Below are 23,262 nucleotides of genomic sequence, written 5' to 3'. Positions count from 1 at the left end.
AAACACAGGTGCTTTTGCAATATTTAAGTGGATTCATTGTCTCAAATAGTTTTATTGACAAAGTGACCGAGTGTGTTCCTGGAAAAGTATAGAGTCTGAGTCTGACTGTGTTTTCCTTCAGTGGCTGAAGTTTCTGTATTTACTGGTAAAGTAATGGCACACTAGGTGACAGTCTCTGACTGTCCTTTGTGTTTGTGTGTGTGTTTATGTTTATTTTTATTGTGCATGCGTTTCTGGCAAAGAAGTATACACTCCAATCCATTTAAGGTTTTCGTTACATTCATCTCTCTGCCTGTCTGTCTCTGTCTACATTGTCCAGATAGATTCCTCAAAGTATCTCCATGTTGTTATATCTAATTGCACGACCTTTTGTTTAGAGCTTGAGGCTCTTCAATCAGGTGCAGTACCTGACTCAACATACTAGTATCTTATTTTATTGCTTTTGCCTTCCGGAGATGAATGTCCCTCCCTCTCAAAGAGAGTTGTCAATGGTCCTCATTCTCGAACGGACATACCTAAAAGTTACCAAGGAATTTCATCAATGACAAAACTGAGGAAAACAAAAACAAACCACGTGAACTTTGGAAATTACTCAATAATCCACTAGGATGCAGTAAAAAACTTAAAACCAGATTCTCAAACATAAACATAAAAACTGACAACACGCTCATCACAGACAAGCTGGATGTAGCCAATTACTTAAACATTTTCTTCACAAACATAGCCACAACACTGGTAAACAAACTACCCTCCCACTCAGGGCTTTATGGGGTAGAACACATAGTAGCTTTCTACAAAAACCTAGGGGTCCGCAAGGACGACTTCAAGCTGGAAATGGTAACAACAGATGAGGTACTCAATAAACTGAGCGCCCTCCAACCTAACAAGGCCACTGGCCATGACAACATCCCCTCCAAATTCCTCAGAGACTCAGCAGCCGCCATCACACCAATCATCACACACATAATAAACCTCTCCATAAAACAGGGACACGTCCCCAAGGACTTCAAAATTGCGAGGGTGACCCCTCTGCACAAAAAGGGCAGCAAATTAGACCCAGGCAACTACCGCCCTGTTTCTATTCTCACCTCCATCTCGAAAGTCATGGAAAAAATAGTCTACGAACAGGTCGAAAAGTACATAGCGGAAAAAAATCTAATCTACGAATTCCAATCTGGCTTCAGAACATCCCACTCCACTGACACATGCCTTCTCTATTTGAATGACCACATCAAACAAGAGGTGGACGCAGGCAAATACTGCGGCATGGTCATGCTGGACCTACAAAAGGCCTTTGACACGGTCAATCACTCCATTCTGATTGACAAGCTAAAAGCAATTGGTTTTGATAGTCTATCAGTGAGCTGGATGCAATCCTACCTTGAGGGGAGGGAACAGATGGTGGAGGTAAACGGTACCCTATCCCCCCCCCCTCACAGTGAGCTGTGGTGTTCCACAAGGAAGCATACTAGGACCGCTACTGTTCCTAATTTATGCAAATGACATGTCGTCAGCTTGTGACTGCAACTTGTTCCTGTTTGCGGACGACTCAGCCCTGCTGGTCTCTGACAAGAACAAGTTACAGGTTGAAAAAACCCTCAGCTCGGAACTAGGCAGAATCTGCATATGGCTCGCTGATAACAAACTATCATTACACATGGGCAAAACAGAGTCCATTCTCTTCGGTTCAAATAACAAACTCAGCAAGACCGACGGCTTCTCAGTTACAGTGGGTGACAATATTGTCACAAGGAAAGATGAAATTACCTACCTGGGGTCCATCCTAGAGGCTAATCTCTCCTGTGACAAAATGGCATCCAATGTAATAAAAAAAGTCAACCAACGAACTCGATTCTTGTACCGGATCTCCTCTCTGGTAAACAAGAACACCCTGAAGACTCTGGCAGGAGCACTCATTCAGGGGTACTACGACTATGCTTGCACCTCATGGTACCAAAGCACCTCAAAGGCGCTAAAAACAAAATTACAAACATCTCAAAACAAACTGGTCAGACTACTGCTTGACCTTACTCCTAGAACCCACCTCACCCCTGCCCACTTCGACAACCTAGGATGGCTTAGAGTAGACGACAGAGTACAACAACTTGCAATGGGCCTGGTCTACAAGATACACTACACGACCAAGGTACCCATGTACATGTCAAAATACTTCCCAAAGGTCAGTGAATACCACGATCACAACACCAGAGGGAGCTCCACAAATCATGTCAAACCCAGATTCGGCTCAAATAAGGGACTAAACACGTTTCGCAATTATGCCACATCAATGTGGAACGCCCTACCCAAAGCTGTAAAGGAATGTGGATCACTACCCACTTTCAAAACCTCTCTCAAGGGACACCTACGGGAGACTGCAATTCAACACTGGCCCCTGTAAATATCCTAACCCAATCATTCCAACCCCCTCCAATGTACAGTCATTTACCTAGTATGGTTTTGTCAATAGTTCAATGTACAATTGTGTTTGTTTGTACAGTGTCTCCTCCCCCCCCCCCCTCAATGTACAGTGTTACTTGTTCATACAGTGTGCCCCCCGCCCCCCCCCCCCCCAACCACCTCCAATGTAAATTACCCAGTATGGTTGTCAATATCCCAATGTACCCAACCCCCCCCACCCAACCTCCAATGTACAGTTTCTACGTCAAATGTATATACTCCCTTTTCTTGACTCCTTCTGTATCACAAACAGTACTGTATTTGCAAATCTGGTATGTCATAAATGTATAGATGTAGCAGTACTGACTATCTGTATGTCATGTATGTCATATATGTCTATATGAATTGAAAATGGGGGACCCTGATGGAAACAAGACAAACGTCTTTCTCAGGTCTGCATCCCCTTAACAATTGTATGTATTGAGCCGTACTGTATTGTACCCATTCTGCAATCTGTTAAATAAAGTGTTCATTCATTCATTCATTCATTCATTCATTCATTCATTCAACCTGATTTACGTACTTATTCGGCATTCTCAAACGGCTTCGTATTGTAAATTCTTTGTAGGATTTATGGAGGATTTACGAACTCAAAAAGGCAGTCGTAAGTCGGACAGACCGCGCCCATGGTTTCAACATCTTTCTCTGGGACAAGTCATTGGGGATTGCCGATACTACAGACATCCAAGGAATTAAATTATTATAATGATAATTAATACGACAATTTTGTATCATTAATAATTATGTTTTGCATTTATAGTCCTGACTCAATGAGGCATCGTGAGCATCACACACTGCAAACTAAACTGATCTCCGCAGATATAACTACTGTATAGTGGAATATACTGTATTAATATGCCATATACTGTCTTCTTTATGATATTATTTATTGTTGGTTTGATGTATTTCTATTACTGTTGTCACAATACTGGAATTTCTTTTTTGATCCACCTTTTCTCCTTATTTTTCAATTTTTCTCCCATCCCAATTTCGTATTGCCAATTCCCCCCTCCCCTGTCTTGAACGTTGCTCTACTATGCCCCCCACTGGTGGGCTGTAGTGAGGATAGAAGCCTTGCATCACGTGTCCCCTCCGGTACACGAGGACTGGAGGCAGCCTGTTGCATCTTTTCACCAGACAGTGCAGACTCTCAGTGGCGAGGAGTAACGCATGGGAGGCTCACGCTGCCCCCGATACTTCCTGTCTCTGCTGTGCAGGTGTCACCCAACCGACCTGTAGGAGTCGCTGTCCACAACGTCCAAATCCCCACCCATCGACTTTCCACCCGCTACCTCTGTCAATTGAGATAGTATAACCACCAAGCTGCACCAGGCCGTCATGGAGTCCTTCATCATGCAGAGCGAGTACTACTTCTACGGCGGCGAGGTGGCGGAGAGCTCCGGGGGAGAGGGCACGCCCCCCCCGCCGGCGTCCTACTGCCACAACATGGTGGAGGCTCTGCTGCCACTACAGCTGCCTCCGCCCCTCCAGCCCCAGCAGATCCAGCACACCCTCCACAACGAACCACTCATATAGCCCTAACCCCACCCACCTGGGGGGATCCGACACACCGGAACCTGGCGTTTTTTTAATAAGAAAGAAAGAAAGAAAAAGAAACCGGAAAACCTGGTGTTGTTACGATTCCTGCTTGTTCCACGAAAGTCACCTTGTTTGTTGACTTTGACGTTTTTTGAGTCGGAGCGAGTTTCCACTTCAGACGACGACGGCGAGGGAAAAAAACTAAAATGCTGAGGGGGAAGTAACTATATATCGGGGGATATACGCCGAACTATCGGGAGTGGATCCGGTTGGAGCTACGTGACCTGCAGACCTGGTGGGGGGGGGGGGGTAGCATTTATATTTTTTCTGGGATTGATGGTGCTTGGCCTGGCTCCTCCTCCTCCTCCTCCAGCAGAGAGAACATCTCTGGGGGGCGTGGCCATGGCTGTCGGATGTTTATCAAATCATATCAAGCGCTCCGATTCACAACAGATCTACGCTGATGCATCTGGGGGTCGGACTCACTCGACGTGCGGCGTAGAGGCCCTCGTCTGCTCTCTCTCTCCCTCTCTCTCTCCCTCTCTCTGTCTCTCTCTCTGTCTCTCTCTCTCTCACTCTCTCTCTCCCTCTCTCCCTCCCTCTCTCTCACTCTCTCTCTCTCTCTCTCTCTCTCTCTCTCTCTCCTCTCTCCCTCTCTCTCACTCTCTCTCTCTCTCTCTCTCTCTCTCTCTCCCTCTCTCTGTCTCTCTCACTCTCACTCTCACTCTCTCTCTCTCTCTCTCTCTCTCACGTGGAGTCTTTCTGGGACGTCTCCATCCCGCTTGGCACAAGGGAAACCAACCGTCAGCCTTGCACTTCAGACGGACGGCTAACGGACTAACTCTCTCAAAGTCACAAGATGATTTGAACTGATGATTTGAACCCCCCCCCCCCCCCCCCCAGGAACTCACGCCCCCCCCCCCCCCCCCCCCCCCCCCCTGGCCCATGGCACTGTCCTACCATAACATCAGACATGGATCTCCAGATTGAAATGTAAAAATAGCCTCCTTACCTATTTTTCCTCTCTTATCGGTGTAGCACATCAGGTTTCCAAGGCCTTCTCACCACACGTACAGCCCACCCATGGCCCAGGTCCCTGCCCCCCTGCTCCCCATGCCCCTGCTACTATAGGCCCAGGCTTTAGGCCCTCTTGACTGCAACACAGCTGGATGTAATCACAGACGGAAATAATGACTGTAGAATGAAAGTCTCTGAGGTCACAAAGATCAACATAGTTAGGCTTTCTGACCTCGCCAGAAAGATGAGTCGGCATCGAGTAATCTTCTCTGGCCCCCTGCCTGTAAACCGGCATGATGATGAGTTCATGAGTAGGACAGCTTCTCTACACCGATGGCTGGAAAAATACTGTAAAGAACAGGGCTTAAGATAAGATAAGATAAAATATTCCTTTATTGATCCCCTTGGGGAAATTCAGGGTTCGTGGATAACTGGTCCTCTTTCTGGGGGCGCCCTGGCTTGCTGAGAAAGGACGGCGTGCATCCTAACATGCAAGGCGCCTCTCTCTTATCTAGCAACATAGACAAGATTATAGCTTCGGGCTGACAGCCACCCCACAAGCATGCCAGGGTGCAGGCTCATGCTAAACCGATGGTGCCTGCCAATCCCTATACCTTTCCTAAGCATGCTGGGTCCCTCCTCCACCAGGCTCCCCACTCCTCTCTTTCTATCTCATGACATACCAGATTTACAAATACAGTACTGTTTTTGATACAAGAAGAGTATAAAAAAAAGAGAGTATATACATTTGACGAAGAAACTGTACATTGGAGGAGGTTGTTAGGTACAGATACAGTACTGCTACATCTATACATTTATGACATACCAGATTTACAAATACAATACTATTTTTGATACAAGAAGAGTCTAAAAAAAGAGAGTATATACATTTGACGAAGACACTGTACATTGGAGGAGGTTGGTAGGTAGGAGGTTGGTTGGTAGACTAGGCAGAAGTTCAGATAATGTGCTTGTATAAAGTGCTGAAGGCATTTCGTGTTTATTTTTGGTACACAACATTTCTAGGGGTATTAAGGGGTGCTGAATCCAAATCTGCTGTATACCAAGCTCAAAAATGTCAAATAAGGCCTCAAAATTGAGAAATCCAACATGGCCGCCAGCACCAGGCCCTCTCTCCACAAAAACAGGTGCTAAACCCACAGTTTTTATTCTACTGACATGAAAGTTTGCACAGAACATCTGCACCTATGGAGGAAGAAAGTAGGAATATAGCTGGGGTGCAACCATGAGTAACAGGGTGTTTTTGACTGTCTAACTGTAATCTTTGTATAGGTGAGGATACAAAAAATGACATTTCTTCAGTGTTTGCAGGAATACTACAGCAATTTGGTAATAACTGTACAGTGTTCGACACCAACATTAGAATCCCCCAAGTCTTAGCTTTCTTTAGGTACCAAGTTTATGCAAGTAGCTCTTATAAATCTGGATATATAAGCATTTTAATGTAAGCATGCTGTTTTAGGCGAATTTTCAAAAAAAAAATGGTGGGGCTTAATGAGTTAAGTGTGACTACACAAGGTACAAACCTGAATTAAATGTGCTTTTGTAAGTTTTCTTACATACATCAACAAGGACGTAGTCACACCGGAGATTCAAGAATCCATACTTGGCGCAGAACACCTTGGACGGTTTTCCCCGACGCAGAAATAGCGCCGAGATATGCGGTGAGCTACTGGAGCTCCCTTCACTCACATTTTTATATCCAAAGTTAATTATATTGTTCTCTCTCTATTTCTTCTCATATTATTATATTCAGATCAAATTCTATTGCCTGTATATTTATGTCTTTCTACTATTACCCTGCCCATACCTGTACAGTACATTACACCAACACAGAATTGCCTTAGGCAAGGCGTACATAGAATATATCAAAGTGTTGCTTGCCGATTTGGACTCATTCAAGAAAAGAACTACAAAGTTTTCTTGCCAAATCACTGCCATTATGGCAATGATCAAGGGAATGAAACTGAAGGGCACTGGCAGTCTGGGTCAATCGGCTGGAAGATTGCTTCTGTTTGACCTGGAGCGACCCCCACGGGACCACAGCTGCATGAACCACAGACGAAGCTAGGAGCCATCTATTCATAAATTTTTCAAGGCTGGAGACTCAGGAGCAGCCAGAAAATAATATAATAATAATAATAATAATAATAATAATAATAATAATAATAATAATAATAATAATAATAATAATAATAATAATAATAATAATAATAATAATAATAATAATAATAATAACTGCCATTATATACGTCATACGTTGTAGTTCAGTCTCCATACCAAATAAAATATACAATTATTTTTATAAAACACATTTTATATAAATTATAATTATACAATTATATAAAAACAATATTGGACAACCTGTGAGAAGGGTGAGTGAGATTGTTTGTCAAACGTGCATATTAGCATAGTAGGTAGTAATATAGGCATGGTAGATTCCTTTGTAGCAGAGTGACTACTCGTAAAAGACAGTACAATGGTTTTAGGAATATTTTTAACTTTTTTTGTGTGTTTTTATAGTTCTAGTTATATCTAGTGTGTGTGTGTGTGTGTGTGTGTGCGTGTGTGTGCGTGTGTGTGTGTGTGTGTGTGTGTGTGTGTGTGTGTGTGTGTGTGTGTGTCAGTGAAGGGAGCAGCAGCTACAGAATGCTGAAGGGGCTCATAGCTGCAGCCAACCCTCAGGAAGATGTCATCAATCACTAAGTGACAGTTCGCTTGAATTTCTCTCAACAGGATCTCTGTTGCTACGCCCGGCTTTCATCCGAAGCTACAGAATGCTGAAGGGGCTCATAGCTGCAGCCAACCCTCAGGAAGATGTCATCAATCACTAAGTGACAGTTCGCTTGAATTTCTCTCAACAGGATCTCTGTTGCTACGCCCGGCTTTCATCCGAAGCAAGAGGTCCACGTCACAGACAGTAAGCCCAGAGGAACCAGGAAGCCCAGAGGGACCAGGAAGACGGAGGCAGCTAACTGAATTCCACCTATAAGGTCCCGCGCGCCCAAGGCTTGTGTAGAAAAGAAAATAATAATAATATCTAACCCTAACTAACCTTACTGTCATGCACTTGTCCTAATATACTAACCTACACTGTAGCACTCAACACTTTGATGAACATTGTTACTGAGGCCCCGTTTAGACGGAAACGCTAGCAGGTGAATCTGCAAAAATATTTTTACGGATGTGCCTTTCGTTTATACGGAAACGGCGTTTTTACGGGGTGAAACCGCAAAAAAGTGAGACTACCTTCCAGGGTGGAATTCCTAGAAACGATAAACCTTTGCGCTCTCGTCTAAACTATCAAACTGTATAAATCTGTTAAAACGATGACGAAAGGGTTGTCACGGCTCTGGTCGCGCGTACTGCTTACGTCACAGGTAGCAGGTATGCGCCAGTAGCCGAGACGTAAACAAAGCAAGTATGTCTGACTATATCAACGGAGATCACTTGAAGGCTACATTGGCAGTACTTTTAAAGACACAAGAATCAGTCCAGTTTTAAGATACGCTATTGGAGCTGGAATTACCGCGGCTGCTGGCACCAGACTTGCCCTCCAATGGATCCTCGTTAAAGGATTTAAAGTGTACTCATTCCAATTACAGGGCCAGCAGGTGCCTCGACTGGCCCGCGCCGTTCTGTGTTCTGAACGTAGCGTTATAGCAGTACTTTTAACCCTTTCACTGCCACACGACAGAAGGTTAACCCTTTACTATCACACAACCGGCTGTCGTGTGGCAGTGAAAGGGTTAAATACACAAGAATCTGTCCCGCGGCGTGAGTGGACCCACTGTCTGTGAGTGACTCTGCTTTGGTCCAATCACATTCCCCATCCACAGTCTGCGAATCAGAGGCAGAGTAGGGCGGGTCTTCACAGCACGTCATGTGACATATGCGCCAATCGTGTGACAGCGGTGCTCCGTCGTTACAGCCTCGTCTGCACAGAGAATTCCACCACAAAACGCTCGTCTAAACGCAAAATTAAAAGTGAAACCGCAAGACGACTTTTGCGGTTTCTGTTCACAAAACGCTTGTCTAAACGTAGCCTCAGCTGATAGAGTTGTGCCCTTCCTGATGATTTGTCGTACATAACTTGTAACTCGCTTTGGATAAAAGCGGCAGCTAAATGACTAAATGTAAATGTAGATTCATTCACAGGCCGTGTCAGACGTGTTCAGCCAGAGCGTGGAGGCCCTGTGCCGGACGACCTCGCCCCAGGATGCTGCGTTGGCTCCAGAGATGCACCTGATCAGAGCCTCCTTCGCCCTGGGCCTCTACGTCAAGAGGAACGCCCCGGAGCTGAAGGAGCGAGTCCGCAGTGCCATGACTGCATTCCTCAACAGACGTGTCGGCAACTGGGTGGCTCAGCGAGGGGGATGGGTGAGTCCAGGGGGGGGGTCTCTCAAAGCAGCATTGGTTGTTTTTTGGTGCAGTATCCCTTTAACCTGGGTCCAGCTTCTAGGAAATGTTTTTTTTTATTCCGGTAAATGAACGATAGAATCACAGAATTTGGAAAAGAGCAGAAGTGCTCTCACCGTTCTTAACCCTTTCACTGCCACACTACCAAACGGTTAACCCTTTCACTGCGACACTACCAAACGGTTAACCCTTTCGCCCTGCTCTAAAGACGAACTCTAACCTTAACCAACTTCGAAAGAGGGCCTAAACTTAACCAGTTGGAAACAAGGCGGACAGTAATAAAATTAGCAATCAATCAATTAAATAGTCCACGCTCACTTAAAACAGCGCACCTCCCAGCTGCTTCTATAGAAAGTAGGTAAAAATAAAATGTGCAATTAATCAATCAATCAATCAATTCGCACGATTTTTATTTTGTTCCACAATGACTCATGACCCATCAATTACATCATCCAACATTGTTTAAGAAACTAAGACATTCGCTGTGACAGAATCGTTTTTTAATTTAGTCTTTATGACCCTATCACCATTATCCTTTCGTAATGTTTCCTGTCCGGCTTGTCCGCCATCTTGCTTTCATTCCTAAAACCACGAACGGCGCATTGATAGTGATGCGGTTGTGGGCGGGTCCTGGGACCAAGAGCGTTGGGTTATGAAAATACCCACGTGTAAGTTGACTGTTTCAGCCAATCAGAATCAAGAAATGTGCATGTCATTGTATAATCAAAGATCCCCGCTTTTTAGTCTTGCACGAGGACCAATCAGCATGGGTATGGGCGGGTTTCATTTTCCATTGGTGGGGATTTTATTGGCTGTTTTTAAATAAAGTGCGGACGCAGGATTAATAACGTTAACTTTTTGTTCGACCAGAGAAACAAATATACTAATTAAAATAGTTGGACCTGCGAGATTTGTACTTTGTAGGTCTGCATTTTAAATGTAAGGAGTAAAAAGTATGTTTTTTTTTCTCTGAATTGTAATTGAGTAAAAGTACAAGTATACAAACCTAATAATACTTGAGTAAAGTACAAATCCCCTAAAAACGGTATAAGTATTGTAACAAAGTACAATTACTCAAGTACTTTCCACCCCTGCTCCTGTCACACACCAGCTCAAAGTAAGTGACTCAGGGAGACTCAGACCACGCATGAGATAAAGTGAGTGAGTGAGTGAGTGAGTGAGTGAGTGAGTGGAGGATGCTGGCAGTGTTTTCGGTGTTGATGGTGTTTATTTGTTCCCTCTCTTTCAGAACGTCGTGGCTGATGACGCGTAGGAGGAATTGGGAACAACTGAAGAGTTTGTTGAAACCAGTTATGAATAAAGACCTCAACCCTTCTCAGGAACATCAAGCCTGCCAAGAACACAAAGAACACACACACACACACACACACACCTCTCCACACAAACCCCCTCACCCCATTGTTAAGACGAAAGTCTTTCTCTGGTCTGCATCCCCTTAACAATTGTGTGTATTGAGCCGTACTGTATTGTACCCATTCTGCAATCTGTTAATAACATTTTCAATCAATCAATCAATCAAGTCCCGCCCTGATCGACCCACTGTGACGAAACACTATGACATCATCACTTAGGGACCTCTTTGATCTTCCCTCTTCCTATGACATCATCACTTAGGGACCTCTTTGATCTTCCCTCGTCCTCAGGACCAAGGGATCAAACACATTGTTCCATAATACAGTTCAAACACATTGTTCCTATGATATGGTTCTTCATGATGCTGAATAACATGTCCTCAGTGATCTTGTCCTCTACAGCAGGGGTTCCCAATGTTTTCAGGCCGCGACCCCCGAAATAACGGTGTCAGAGAGGCGCGACCCCCACTGTCACAGGAGGTGGTTGAAACATGCAAACGTTCACACGCACTAATAAGCATTGGAGGCTATTAACAGTTTCACTATTAATCAGGTTTTATTCTGTTTCGGACATCATCCATAAATGTATTGAATTGATGAACCGTTGGTTTACAGTTTATACCAGTCATGTTCATCACCCTCTTGTTCACCATCAGATAACTGCTTGAACAGATTGATGCATTTTCTCAAATTCATTCATCAAAACACCAAAGGCTTGAAATTGCTTGTTCACTATTCCCACGTCTACGTCTTACGAGTCCGTCGAACAGCGCATCCAACTCGTTCTTGCGCCTAGTCAACGCACCCAGCTTCGCCCTGTGAGCGAGAGCCTAGTCAACGCACCCAGCTTCACCCTGTGAGAGCCTAGTCAACGCACCCAGCTTCGCCCTGCGAGAGCCTAGTCAACACACCCAGCTTCGCCCTGTGAGAGCCTAGTCAACACACCCAGCTTCACCCTGTGAGAGCCTAGTCAACACACCCAGCTTCACCCTGTGAGAGCCTAGTCAACACACCCAGCTTCACCCTGTGAGAGCCTAGTCAACACACCCAGCTTCACCCTGTGAGAGCCTAGTCAACACACCCAGCTTCACCCTGCGAGAGCCTAGTCAACACACCCAGCTTCACCCTGTGAGAGCCTAGTCAACACACCCAGCTTCACCCTGTGAGAGCCTAGTCAACACACCCAGCTTCACCCTGTGAGAGCCTAGTCAACACACCCAGCTTCGCCCTGTGAGCGAGAGCCTAGTCAACGCACCCAGCTTCACCCTGTGAGAGCCTAGTCAACACACCCAGCTTCACCCTGTGAGAGCCTAGTCAACACACCCAGCTTCACCCTGCGAGAGCCTAGTCAACACACCCAGCTTCACCCTGTGAGAGCCTAGTCAACACACCCAGCTTCACCCTGTGAGAGCCTAGTCAACACACCCAGCTTCACCCTGTGAGAGCCTAGTCAACACACCCAGCTTCACCCTGTGAGAGCCTAGTCAACACACCCAGCTTCACCCTGTGAGAGCCTAGTCAACACACCCAGCTTCACCCTGTGAGAGCCTAGTCAACGCACCCAGCTTCACCCTGTGAGAGCCTAGTCAACACACCCAGCTTCACCCTGTGAGAGCCTAGTCAACACACCCAGCTTCACCCTGTGAGAGCCTAGTCAACACACCCAGCTTCACCCTGTGAGAGCCTAGTCAACACACCCAGCTTCACCCTGTGAGAGCCTAGTCAACACACCCAGCTTCGCCCTGTGAGAGTCAACACACCCAGCTTCACCCTGTGAGAGCCTAGTCAACACACCCAGCTTCACCCTGTGAGAGCCTAGTCAACACACCCAGCTTCACCCTGTGAGAGCCTAGTCAACACACCCAGCTTCGCCCTGTGAGAGCCGATCAATTTAACCAGCTCTCTCTCTCTCAGCGTCTTCTGCCTTTACATTTTAATCCCAGTTACAATATCCCGATTACGTGTGACAGTGATACAATACAACAATCCACAGATTCAGATTCCTTGTAATTCACATCCACAATCCACGAGTAAAGACGCTTCAATTTAAGCTTGAATGAAACACAGTCCGTGCGCTCCGGTTAACCAAATGCATCCGCAGCTGAGAATATGAAACGGATCAGAGCCAAACGGCCGGTAGGCGTTCCACAATAACTTCGGATCCACGTTTTTTTTTTTTTTTTAACAAATGTTTTTTATTTTCCCTTTTTTAACATAAAACTAGACACACAATACATTAACAGTAGAAATCCACAATAAATCACAGGACTATGACCGACATAATAATAACAATAATGACAGTCCAGTACTTAAATCAAAATAAATGTAGATTAAAAGATATACACATAATAAATACAATACAATACAATACATATGCTCTTGCTCGCTCTTCCTCACCCTTTCCTTCTCCTTCCCTTCCCCCCCACCCCCCCCCCCCCCCTCAGGACCCCCTCTTGGACTGTACATCCATTATTCCGTTTAACACCAGGGATTACAAATTCATATGCTATCCTTTATCTTCTCCACCACATCTAACCAGGTTGCTATGCTGGCTTCATTAACACCTAAAATTCGTGCGGTAGATATCTCTAGATAAATCACATCGAGATAGGTAAGAACCCATACCTTCCGGCACATTTTATCCGGTTGAATCCAGCGTGATGCTATCAGCTTTTTGGCAGCCGTAAGACCGGACAAAATTAGTCTCTTTACCTGTACAGAGGTTGATAACTTCGGATCCAAGTTTCATTCATTCAAAATATCCCCGCGGCTGGGGGTGCCAGGGTGGCGCTGGGGGTGCCAGGGTGGTGCACCACGTACAGCACTGCGGCGCAGCACGGCCGTCCCGGGTTCGACTCCCGGACCCGGCGACCTCTGCCGCATGTCCTCCCCTCTATATCTTCTCCCATCCCTCCTCTCTGCCGGGTCGGTCCAATAAAGCAATATACAACAGAAATATATATATCCCCGTGGGATTCACATAATGCAATTCGGTGTTACGCAATGCATTAATTTACTCACGACCACGTAGGCTTGTAGAATTGGGTTTGTTGGAATCTCGCAGCCCTTTCTTTCTGGGTCCTGGGCGAGAAGCGAACATATATTCTTCTTTCAAAATCAACTGGTTTCTCAGAGAGGGAGGGGTGCTTGGTTTTCAAAATGCCGTAGCATTTTTTACAGGCGTTAAAGTGTAAAGGCTTTCATGCTGTGCAAGAACTTCAGCACGCGACACGTTGAGGATGTTGTATCTCGTCGACAACATTACATGTGAATCCATACTGGATATATTCCTCTCGATACGTTCCACTCTTGGACGAGGTAGGCTGGTCCGACTTTGGGTGGGTGGTTAACGCTGCCCGGCCCCACAGGGCTATCTCCTCCTCCCGATCCCGTGTCCCCTTTGGCCGGTATTAACCAACTTTTAATTTGAGATGCTTTTTTTTTCAATTTTAGCTAGCTCGCAACATGCACATTTGCAATGCATCGTTGTTCAAATAACCACAGTGTGTGTCACGCACGACGTAGCTCTGACGTGCATTATGTAGGACAAAGGAAATCCATAGGTTTAATGTATTTTTAAAATATATTTTAATTGTTTTTAATTATGGTCCTATTTCACACATTCTATGAAATCGATACATTCTGTAAGTGGTCTTGCGTCGACCCCCACTTTGGGACCCACTGCTCTGCATGTACCTGTATGTGCCTCGTATGTCTTTTCTATTGCTGTTGTATTGTGGCCAGAAACTCAAGGTCTTAAAAAGATTAGCCTGGTCCGCAAATGAGATGTTGCTCACATTGTGACCAAAAAAATTACATTGTGGCAAAAATGATAATCTCAAATATTTTCTATTGATATTGAAATCACGATCACGCATTGTTTTTAGAACATTGTATGACGACTGACTTTGTAATTGTCATTGAAACGGGATGAATCACCCAGCCCTAACTCAGGTTTGCATAGTGAGTGGAATTCTACATAGTCTGGAAGAAACCCAACCATTATGTGTGCTGACCTGTGACCTGTGACCTATGACCTATGACCTGTCTGAGCAACGTAACAAGATGGAGGAAGAACAGGAAGAACTGATGTGGCTGAGTGTGAAACGATGTAAACAAGGCGTCGCCGGTCACGTCTGGCAGTGTGATCTCACAACATCAGATCAGTGTGATCTCACAACATCAGATCAGTGTGATCTCACAACATCAGATCAGTGTGATCTCACAACATCAGATCAGTGTGATCTCACAACATCAGATCAGTGTGATCTCACAACATCAGATCACCATGAATCACTTTGAAATGATGAGTGTAATTGTGGCCTTAGTTTGCTAGAGTGTGACTGTAGGGTTCATATGCCGGCGATCTCGTATGGTTTAGATATCCGACTTGTCGAGAGAGATGCCCCACTTTGTACAGAAGGGCAAGGTCTGGTCGTTAACCCTTTCACTGCCACACGGCAGCCGGTTAACCCTGTCACTGTGACAATACAGAAGGTTAGCCCTTTACTACTATGCATCCGCGGAGCTAATGATGGAGCATCGCCGTCGGTTGTGTGATAGTAAAGGGTTAACCGTCTGTCGTGTGGCAGTGAAAGGGTTAACGCACTGACTCACGCAGACGCAGTCACGTTGTAAAGGTCGTAAGGTCAACACTTCACGGAGAACATGAACCGTTTCACTTGTAGGGAAGCTGCGCTCGGAGAGAGTGGGTGTACCTCTTTGTGTTTGTACTTTGTGCCGTTTAAATGGACTCAATACCATCTTAAAATGTGAAAGACTTGAAAATAATGTGCTATTAATTTGTGAACGTCTGGAGTTTAACTTTAGGTTAGCTCTTAATAAAAAAAAATCTTTTAAACGTTTGCACTTTTCTACATGTTACATATTTTATGGGTATTTATGTAACACTTTTAAATGTGTCTTTAAGTGATGATTCTGGGAGTAATTACATAATGTCTGTTTCCTATAAGACATGTTGGTCAGTGCTGGAAACACCTACCCCATTAAAGGAGAGCACCACTAAATCTCATCTTTGAAATAGCGTTTTTATTTCTATGCAAAATAAATGGAAAGATAATATTTGAACAATGCTGTTCAGAATATTCTTTCTGCTCACAAATCTTGATTTTTTTTTAAACAATATGTTTATTGGTATTTCTTTTTTTTCTCCAGTTTTACAGCATCAGTTCAACAGTTCAACAAACATACAAAAGGAAATGCTGCCAACTGCCCCCCCCCCTCCCCCCTCCCCGAGTTACAGAAAAATAGATACAAAATAATCCACCCCCCCCCCCCTGAAATAAAAATAAAAAATCAGTATAAACAAAAAGAAAACCTCTAGGCCAGACCCCCCCTCCCCTCCCCCAGACTAGGACCTCAACAAATTCAGTTTTTTCTTTTTTTTTTCCCATTTTGAGAATTTTGTAAACCCAGTTACACCCGTCTAACAGGTGCCCATACTTCTATACCAAACAAATAAATATCCAACGTTACATCTTTTCTCTTCAAAGAGCAAATAATAACATTTACAGTATCATTCATTGCAATATATACCCATCAGAAAGACAAAAGCGAGCATCATTAATAGCCTATATCATCAACCTACTATGTAATCTGTTCTAAGTATTGCCTAAACCCTAAACCCAGCCCAGCATTTATCAAAGAGATGTGGTTTTTTCTTAAGATTGAACATTATTTTCTCTGATGCCATGTACGAAGAGATTTCACTAAGCCACATAGACATGGGGGGGGATTCAGCACTTTTCCACAGCATGGCAATACACTTGTTCCCTGCAATCATGGGCAATTTAATGATCCGCACCTTGCCTCTCTTATCAGGAGAGATGTCAGACATGTCTCCTAATAATGCTAATTTAGGTGTACATGGGATCTCAAACCCTGTGATCTCTTCGAGAATCTCCCAAATTGAGCCCCAGTAAGGTCTCAGTTTGTTACATTCCCAGAACATGTGGAGCAGGCTACCTGTCTCCGTTGAGCACCTAGGGCAAAGGTCAGAGATAGCGTCATTCATCCTGTGAAGTCTTTCCGGCGTAAAATAGGTCCTATGGAGAATGTTAAATTGCATACGTTTATGTCGAGTGTTATATGAAAAAGATAGTGCGGACTCACATAGTGATTCCCATTCATCTTCTTCAAAGGTACAGTCCAGGTCCCGCTCCCATTTGTTCTTGGCGTTTAGGGGTATTATTTCTGTAAAGGTCAGAAATCTATTATATGTTAATGATAGGATGCCTCCAGTGTGAATAACTCCTTTTAGAATATCATCTATGAGGAGGGGTTTTGGAAGAGTGGAGTTTCCTCCCTGACCTGTACCTATGAAGTGTCTGACCTGTAGATATTTGTAGAAATTAGAAAGTGGAAGGTGCCGCGTAACTGTTCAAAGGACATAAGTATGTTATTATCATATATATTATATATGTATATGTTGTGTCTGTCCACTGTCTGTTACTTTGTTACCCCCCCCCCCTCTATGTAAAGCGACCTTGGGTCCCTTGAAAGGCGCTATATAAAATGAAGTTATTATTTATCATATAGGTCCCCAAAAGTTTTAATTCCCTGAGTGTACCACTTCTTGGTGATGCCATCTCTAAGTGATTCTGGTAAAGCTGGACTGTTGTGGAAGGGAGTCTTCCTGTGAAATGCAATAAAGCTACCAAGATGTGTCTGAATCTCAAACCATGTTGGTGCTGTGTGTTTAATAAATGGGTTTTATTCTATTCTTCAGGGTGTGGTACGACCGGATAAAAGGAATTCCGGCCAGCGGCACGTCCATCGTATGGCATTGTTCTGTTTGTCTCCAGGCAGGGGAATTAGTCGACTCATTCTGCCAAATCCACAGAGCCCTCGTCTGTGCAGCCCAGTAGTAACGTTGGAAGTCCGGGAGTTTCAGTCCACCACACTGGGGGGAATTATATCGGGTTTTAATTTTACTTCTAGGGACCTTCCTCCTCCATATGAATGCAGATATTATCCTTTGTAATTTCTTGAAGAAGTTCTTATGTATAGATATAGGGAGGGTTTGAAAAAGGTAGAGACATTTAGGAAGGACGTTCATCTTAATGCAGTTCACACGTCCGATTAGCGAGAGAGGTAGCTGCATCCATCTATCTAGGTCCTTCTCCACTTTTTTAAGTAGTCCGTCCTATTTTTTGATCAGCAGAATAGTTAATTGCTGCTAGAGTGGTTTGTTTACCCTTGTTTTATACTTGTTATTTTGTAAAATACAATACCTTTATTTATTTTGTATTTAAATATATTAGGGCTGTCAAAATGAATGCTTTAACTTGAGATTAATTTAAATTATTTAAAGCATTAAAATAATATAATCTAGATTAATCTATGGAGTGAAAAATCTTCAATGTTCTGAACTTTCAGGAGTATATTTGCTTGTTATTTTTTTTGCGAGAGAAACTGTATTCAAAGAAAGCTATTAAAATAGTCTTTGATACTTTCTTTGTGTTGATTTTACATTAATTCCATGATTTTACTCAAGTAAATATCTCTTACAAGCTTCCGTCTTAAGTAGAAAAATGCCATTTTTAATCTAGATTAATTACAGAAAATTGTGAGATTAATTAGTTAATTATTTTTAATCAATTGACAGCACTAAAATATATAGATGTGTACCTTTTTTTGTTAATTTGTTAAATAAACATATTTTTTTAATAAACATAACATTGGTGCGGCTGGGTGGCGCAGTGGGCAAGGCGCTCGCCACCAACGCAGGAGATACTGGTATCGAGCCCAGCTCTCGGCGTTGCTTCCGGCTTGGCCGGCCGTCGTACTAACACAATTGGGAGTGTTAGAGGGTGGGAAAGCCGGTGGGTGGGTCCTGGTCGTTGTAAACGGCGACTCCTACAGTTCGGTCGGGGCGCCTGTGTGAGGTTTCTGTCCTTGCTCTCTCACTCGTTCTGTTCCCTTAACCACCCTCGCTCTGTTTTCATTTGTTTTTTCTGTTAATTATTTCATTCCCTCGTTCTCACGCTTCTCCCCATTGACGTCATCAGAAACGTCGCTGATTGGTTCTCTCAGGTCTGCACGCTTTTCAATCACATTCCCCAGCTGTCACTGCTTGTCAATCAATCGATCCCTCATTATTTATACCCCGTTTCTCCACTCTAAGTTTGTTGGTTCGTCTTGATTTTTCTCTGATTGCATTCCCCGTTTGTTGCTGCTGCTGCTGCTTTGCTCTGTGCTATTTCTCCAGGAATTCCAAGAAGCCTTTCTCTCGGACACCTGTTCCCGTGGCGCGCGCTCGCTCCGCTGTTTGTTCCAGCACCATTACGCAGTACGTCTGGGTGAGTTAAATTGACTGTCATGATCTATTCCGTTTTTCGTGTGTAATTATTACACTGAAGACTACCACCTTTTTCTCAGACAGTCACTCACCCAGCTTCTCTATTTTTGCTTGTTCCTTTATGGGATAATATTTTTGGGACCTTCCATCTCCCTCTGTGTGTTGCTCACACCGAAGTTATTATTTCACTATTGGATTGTTTTGGACTTCACTAACTGTGTGTATATTACACGAAGATATTCACTGGGACTGTGTTTGGATTTTGCTAACTGAGTGTACATTACACGAAGATATTCACTGGGACTGTGTTTGGAGTTTTGCTCACTGTGTGTATTACACGAAGAGATTCACTTGGGCTGTTTTGGAATTGTGCTCACTGTGTTTAAATTACACGAAGAATTGTTCACCCTGTTCTCCTGCTCGTTCAAACTGCACTGTGTTGACTCGTTCCCTCTCCCCCTCTCTCGGTCTCGCAACACATCTGAGATTCTGCCGAGAGAATTCTGCAGAGCGGTTCAGACGTCAACACCTGCTATCCCCAAGACTACCATCACGGGAGAAGCTGCAGAGCAGCAGAACTTTGCCCCTTGTCCTATGTACCTGTCTTGTTGACTTGCCTTTCCTGTACTCTTTATATTTAGTATCAAATAAACAAGCCCTCGTATTTGGCAACTCTGAATTCCCACTCTCTTGTGTCGTTGCGTTTGGGGTCGGTGTCAAACCATAACAGCCTGCTCAGCGAGAAAAGGATCTAAGGGGGGTAGTGTGATCCTTCCACACGTTACACCCTCTCAGTGAGAGTCCGCGCTGCCAGGTGAAAAGAAGCGGTTGATTGGCTACACATGTGTCGGAGGAAGCATGTGATAGCCTCCACTCTCCCAGACCGACTGTAGGGGGTAGAGTGCGCAGCGACCAGGAAGGGGATTGGGAATTGGCATAACGACTAACATTGGGATGGGAGAAAAATTAAATAAAAAATAAACATAACATTTATTGAAAGATATGTGTGTGACTGTGTATAATAATAATAATAAATAATAACTTTATTTGTATAGCACTTTTCATACAGAGGTTGCAGTTCAAAGTGCTTCACAACAGTAAAAAATACAGGCATAAGCGAGCAAGGTAAGGCAAATCACAGTTCTTCAGTAATACAAATAATAAAATAGAGTAGATTAGATTAAAAAGTGCAGTTTAAAATAGGCTAAAATAATCAAATAGAATGGACAGTAGAAAAGTGTGATAAGATTGTTCATTAAAAAATATATAACAGAGCAGTGTATCGCTCTTAGTACTTTGAGTTTCTTTACAAAGTTCTAACATACAACAGAGCAGTCCGTCGCTCTAACATACAACAGAGCAGTCCGTCGCTCTAACATACAACAGAGCAGTCCGTCGCTCTAACATACAACAGAGCAGTCCGTCGCTCTAACATACAACAGAGCAGTCCATCGCTCTAACATACAACAGAGCAGTCCGTCGCTCTAACATACAACAGAGCAGTCCGTCGCTCTAACATACAACAGAGCAGTCCGTCGCTCTAACATACAACAGAGCAGTCCGTCGCTCTAACATACAACAGAGCATCGCTCTAACATACAACAGAGCAGTCCGTCGCTCTAACATACAACAGAGCAGTCCGTCGCTCTAACATACAACAGAGCAGTCCGTCGCTCTAACTTACTCTTACTCTTACCTACACGACAAATTTCTTAACTTTGAGTTTCTTTACAAAGTTTTGAATTACGGTTTTGAATTACAACAGACATATGAATTTGATTGGAAGTGTATGAAAGTAGGTAGGGTAAGAGAATAGTGCAGGTAAGTAGGTAATAAAGTAATAATAATACATTATTTATTTATTAGATATTACGTTTTCGAATTCTTTTTTACAACTGGGGTAGGTAGGTAACATTTTTAGACTAAAGTACCGAAAGAAGTACCGTTGGGTACCGTTATCGATTCACAGGTACCGGTATCGGTTCAAATGTGAACGGTACCCATCCCTCGGTACAATATGGATGGAGGGGATCACGTCTGCAGTAGTGGCTGTAGCTTTGCTAATATTTTTAGTCAGCCGTTCACACGGATCGAGGATGATCAAGATGTTTTCAACCAGAGTCCATTGGTCGGCGTTGGGTGTTGCTGGCAACTTGTATTCTACAGCATAAGCTGCGATAGCTTGCTTCTGCTTCACCAGACTCTGGAGCATGTAGAATGTACTGTTCCAACGTGTGGCCACGTCTTGTTGGACTCGTGATTTTGTTATTTTCAGGGCCACCATTAACTCTTCCAGGCGGGTGGTCGCTACTTGGGAGTGCTTAAAGTGTCCAACAATCTTCCGACCGATGGCAACACAGTCAATCACAGCTCTTTGGCTCAGCACAGCCTCGTTCACAGCCAGCTGTAAGGTGTGGGCCATGCAGCCCAGGCTATCAACATTGTAATCCTCCATAGCCTTTGCCATGCGTTGTTTCTTAGGAGAACATGGACTAGGGCTGGACGGTATGGTCTAAAATGTATATCACGGTATAATTTGAAGCATAAACGGTAATGGTATATATCACGGTATATTAACTTATCTTAAAAGGTCTATATAAATGCTTCTGAAGGGGTAAAACACTGTTATGGCAGCTATTACTGTACTCTTGTATTACTAGGACATATTTCACATAGTACAGAGGTATTTTAAGAACATCTATTGTGCAAAACTGCAATAGAAAAATGCAAAACCTTTTCTCAAGTGTCTGCAGGCAGGTAACGTAACGCGTATCTTGGATCCAGTGCTTTGGCCATGTCTTTAAAGCCCTTTCGATCGACAGTTTGAAAAGGAACCATATCATTACACAAGTAAACAGTGACAGCGTTTGTTATGTCGGTCCACCGCTGGCTTTTTTTGTCGTTTAACTTAACTTAAAACGTAAATAATAAAATGATTCTGTTACAGCTGCTGAGCTATACTATAGCTAATGTCCATCAATATCTTCCTTTTTAATGAAATAGGTTTAAGAATCGAATCAGGATTGTTAGCAGAGAGAGAGGGGGATGGGGGAGACGGAGTGAGAGGGAGGGAGGGAGGGGGCTGCTGCTATAGTGGAGCTAACGTTGGCAGCCCCCTGTCTCCCCCACCCCCAATGGTTGGCTTGCTGAGGCTACATCAACACAGGCTGCTAGGAGTGGAGCTAACGTTAGCTTTCTGAGGCTACATCAACAGTTAACATTACATAAGGTTTTAGCGCGAAGCGGGCATTTCAGAATGGAGCGGATGCAAAGCATGTTAGACGATTGGACCCGTCGCAGAGTTTACATTACACATAGAAACTACACGACTCGCGAGAGAAGTTGTCACACAGCTGTGTGCAACGCAGGGCTAAAGAGCTAGTTCGCTTCTAGAATTGAAGGTCCGCTCTGTTCCGTGTCTATTATGAAATGACAATTGCGCGTTGACACGCCCACTACGCAAAGCCTCTGTGCTCCTAAATAATTTTTCCAGTTCTCACATATCTATTTTGCGAGTGAAATGGTCACACTGTAGAGCCATGCCTCAGCAAGCTAACGTTAGCTCCACTTAGCAGCCCCCTCCCTCCACACTGTGGTTACGTCATTGCTACTTTAGAGTTGCTCTACCGGTCACAAGGTATAGTCAAAATCCATACCGTGGCGCAAATTCATACCGTTTATACCGTCCACCCCTAACATGGACCATCTCTTTTGTTATGTTCCATTTCCATTAGCTACAAAAGCCAAACGGATCATATCGGCAGTGTATTTCCTTGTATTGGGGGAGTGACGTCACAGCACGCAACCTCACGTTGTTCCATGCTGGTGGGCGCGGCTGTTATTGTTATTATCAGGCTCACCAAAACTAGCGAGCTAGCAGGGAGACGTTCACGCTGGTAATGCTTTCTTGCAAACAACAAACAAACAAACAAACAAACACTATGCGGAGGAAACAAAATACTGTCTACCGCATCTGGAATATACAGCACAGCACGACCAAACGGATAGAAAAAACCAAACCCGAAGCATCGACTTCTGGATTTCTTTACTGGATTTAAACCATAGTGCAGGTATGTTCCACCTTTGAGTTAAACATCTTTTGCATTGCACTATTCA

This window comes from Notolepis coatsorum, assembly GCF_963971535.1.
Source record: "Notolepis coatsorum genome assembly, chromosome: 2".
Lineage (NCBI taxonomy): Eukaryota > Metazoa > Chordata > Actinopteri > Aulopiformes > Paralepididae > Notolepis > Notolepis coatsorum.
The sequence above is the reverse complement of the archived record's forward strand: the minus strand, read 5'-3'. Positions refer to the sequence as shown.